Here is a 4,507-nt window from a genome sequence, read left to right on the forward strand (position 1 = left end):
TGGGGTGGTGGTGCACGTATGAGGTGAAATAAGGGTCTACATCCTTCAATTTCTCCTGCCCTTTAGGTAGTTTTTATCAGAAAATGATTGTGAATTTCTCTACTTTTAAGAGAAAATAGGTCAAAGTGTTAGTCAAATTCATATCAGGAAAATGCAAACCGTGCTGTTCTAATTAATTAGTCTATAGTAATTGTCAAGATTTACTTTATATAGTTACAGAAAAACTATGGCAATGGATTTTTTTATCATGTCAAAATAATTATTTACAAATCCAAACGATATAAAAAAAACTAAATAAAGGATTGAACACAGAAGTAGATTCCTATCTTTCTTAGAGCCAAACTGCCAAATCACCAGTAGCACCATTAGGTACACAATGAATGATACATATTAAATTAAAATATAACAGAGCCATAGCAATTGTATAGAGAGCAGGACATATATATTTCATGTGGATGACCTAGGTTCAATATCCAGAATCCTATTTGGTCTCCCAAACCTATCAGTAATGGTCCCTGAGCACAGATATAAGAGTAAGTCCTGAGCACTGATAATTGTGGCTACAAAACCAAAACAAATAGAAATAGAATATTTACATATTTTATTTATTTATAATCTAATAGTAATGCTTAAAAGGAAAATAGTAGTACAACCCTGGATCAATAAAAATACATCTTAACGAATATGTCAATATTAATTGAAATATACTTAAGACATTATAATTTATAGATTTTCATATAATACACCAAAAAAAGATATCAGTTACTTCTAGGGTATTTTATCACGTCAAAATAACTACTCACAAATCCAAACAATATAAAAAAAATTACTAAATGAAGGTTGCTTCAAAATGCTTAAATCTAATCATGAATAAATAGACTAATCAAAAATTGTATCAGAACAATTGACCTGTATTTATTTACAGTATCAAGGTCATGGAAAACAAAAACTTTGAAGAACTATTGCAAATTGTGGACAAAACCAAAATAAACAAAAAATGTAATAAAATGTAAATTTACAGAACCTAAAATCCGGGCTGGAAATTTCAGAACTAATAAAGACCACTAATATGTAATTCTACTATTTTCTATAGATTAATTAACAATGTTGCATTAATAGTGACTTTTATATTTTTACAAGTTATTTAGAATACTAGCATTAAGTCAAATTGAAATGTCAATAAAGCATAACTATTTATGTACCTTTTCACTATTGGTTATATGCTATTTGCACCCATTTCTTTGTCTTTAAACAAGAGCACAAGGGGAAAATCTGGCTATGTAGAGGGCAGGAGGTGGTTGTGGTCCCTGGTGCTCTGTAACAGAGCCAGACTGGATTCCTATGTCCCAGGATTTTGCCCTTTATTTAAAAGGGTTGTCAGTCCTAAACTTTTTAAACTACTGAGTTTGCAAGTTCTTATGAGTCTCATGTGGCCATTGCTCCCCAGCTATATGCTCTCTAACAACCAGAACTGATGAAACTATGGGACCATTTGGACCTCTGAATCAGAGATTTCAGCTTCATGGAAACATAGACTTTGCTGCTATTTCAAAGGGACATCATCACAGAAGAAAAGCCAGGTTTACCTGATGTTCTAGCAGAACCTTTATTAATTGAAAGACATGAGTTTGTGATGGCATAATATGAATGAATTTCAGAGTGATTATGCATCCATTGAACAAAAATTTAAAAGTGAAAACACCTATTTTTTGAAAATACCAAAATAAAGTGTAATAGTTTGTAAAATCTAAACATGTCCAGAATTGTTGTGAAGAGATTTTGAATCACTGTTTTCTGAGGCAGTTAGGAGGTAGAAACTGAAAGAGAGATGCTCTTAGACAAGATTATCAGTGGTGTTGAGAAAATTTGCTATGATATTGGACTGACTTTATTAATCCATTATTTGGTTTGCCTTTTTTTTTGGATCTTATACAAACAAAACTTTTGAAACAAATGAACACTACCAGCATTTAGGATTCTTTGTTGATGATTTTGAGTGCTATAAAGTGAGTCATCATAGTCTTTAGATAACAATGTTTTTCTAAGAAATATTTTCACTAATGCAATACCAGACAGCAATATTATAAAGAAATTGAGTGAAAATTAGTAATAATGTCAAGTACTATTTATACATATCATTTGAGTTGATCTATAGACAATTGTTAAAATATTAAGTGTTTAAATTTTAGTGATTTTTCATATTTATTTCAACATGTATGAATTTATTATTTTGGCAATTGATTTGTGATCATTTATTTCTCAAATGGTTATTCATTATACAAAATACAACAACTAACTCATAGCTAAGGTTTGACCTCATACTCTGACATTTATTAGTGAAGCCTCACTTTAATTATTTTTCTCCAAAGAGAAATCACACATTTGGTTATGGTATAAAAAAATGAACACAAATTTTTTTTGAAAAAATAAAATTAGAGTTTATTAAATTATCAAATTGTCACTATATTTTCCTGCCACAATGATTATATAAATTTTTCTATTCAATAACAATTAGTTTGACTTACTCAGTCTAAATACACCAGAATGGTAGATTTTAACTGGGATAAATTTTGTCTTAAAGTGTGCTATTAGCAGCTTCTGGAGTTATTTCATTATAAGCATAGTAGTGTTTTGATGGCATCAATTTAGAGCACAGAACCAGCAACAAAGAAGTAACCTTTCCTAAATGTCAGTACTGTCAAGGATGAGAAACTCTTCTCTAGCCTATAACTAACTTTTTGAGGTCACATGTGGGCCCAATATGGTATGAGCAAATATGTATTGTGTATCATTTATCATGTCATCCAATGTAATTGCCAAAATAGATTAAAAAGAATATTGCTGTTCAGTGTGCATGAAAATAAAAATGAGGCAGACATTGAATGGAATTGATATTTTTAAAGAAAAAGTAGTTATTCATGGATATTTTGTTTTTATCAATTTTTAAATTTTTTTATGATTTTCAAAGCACGTTCTGCATTTTCATGAATACATGTTACAAACGAATATTATTGAAGTCATCTAAGCAGGTATAAAATGACGACACTTTTTCCATCCTTACTACCTCATTTTATTAACTCTAAGGGGTGTTGGTCACTGACCAACAAGTCAATCTCTGGCCAGGCAGCTTTTGATTTTTCATCATTATAAGCATGTTATGTACATTATTCCAATGCAAAGCCAAGTTGTTCCTTAAATTTGATCCTCTCATATATCATCTGCAAATACAAACATTGTAATTATGATCTGTGTAGGCTTGTCTGCACTGCTACACATATAGCTTAGTGGGCAAATTTATTTTTAAAGTGTATTCATATTTTGTAAAATTAAGATTGTAATTATTAACACTCGTTAGGTTGTGTGAAAATATTACTTAATCAATTAGAACTTTATCTGGCACATTAAAAGTTTTTATTTTACTTACCATTTCAATATTATTATTTATGATTCCTATAATCAGAATCAAGGAATGCAGGCCAATGCTCAACTTTACCTCTGTTCTTTGTCTTTGATGGAAGAGTAATTTAAGGACAAGATGCTGTCTCTAAGAATAGATTTATTCAAAACTCAGCGCACACTAGATACAGGAATTCCAAAGTTATTAAGGAGTCTCACAATGGGTTTTGGGGAGAGGGCTTTAGAAGGAATAAAATAACAAAGGGGTGGATTTGCATAAGAGGTTGGGTATGAATAGAACAATTAGGATTGTGCCAAAATTGTGCACACATATAAGGAATACATGTTGCTCATACATTGCCTGCACGATTAGCAATTAATTATGCACTTAAGGTACATTATAAATGAATATGCATTTGGGGCATAATTAGAATAATAAAGTAATGCTGAGAATTATATTTGTTGAGCATTTACCACCAGCTGATTTGGAATGGTTTTCCAAAGTTCTCTCTTATTAGGAAAATTGTAATTATAAAGCAACTTGGATTAGAGATTTCAGACCTCTTTGTTCATTTCATGAATCCTGTATTTTTCTTTAGATGCCTGGGATCCTGTGATTTGCTCCTTTTAACAATTTTCACATACCAATTTTCTTTCTACTTTCTCCCCCACTTCCATGCTATTCATCTAACTAAATGTGTATACATATATTATTACTATATTTATTTTTAAAGATTACTCAATATAGATATCCAATATTGGATTTAGTGAACAAGGATACAAAATTTACTTAGGTTATTTAGACAAACTTAAAGAACTGATACTTTTCAGGTTACTTGGATCTTTTCAGATCACCTTTTAGTAAGTTTTTTTTTTCTGAAAAAATTTTCAGTTTTCCTTGTTCTCACTGATTCTGAAGTTTCTTTTACTTTGAGGCTTTTGTTTTGATTTTGTTTGGGGGACCACATCTACTGGTACTTAGAGCTTACTCCAAGCTCTACTCAATGATCTCTTCTTGGGTCACATGTGATGCTGGGGGAGGACACTTGTGATGCTGGGGAATGAACTTGAGTACTCTTTGTAAAGATTTTCTACCTATTATACTATTGCT

General features: G+C 30.8%; 1 pseudogene; it reads left to right on the forward strand.

Annotated features, from left to right (window-relative positions):
* Nucleotides 1-1,220: 1,220 nt before the first annotated feature.
* LOC126022172 (cobalamin trafficking protein CblD-like) lies at nucleotides 1,221-2,107 on the forward strand (annotated as a pseudogene).
* The last annotated feature ends 2,400 nt before the right edge of the window (nucleotides 2,108-4,507 follow it).

The sequence above is a fragment of the Suncus etruscus genome, chromosome 11, assembly GCF_024139225.1.
Source record: "Suncus etruscus isolate mSunEtr1 chromosome 11, mSunEtr1.pri.cur, whole genome shotgun sequence".
NCBI lineage: Eukaryota > Metazoa > Chordata > Mammalia > Eulipotyphla > Soricidae > Suncus > Suncus etruscus.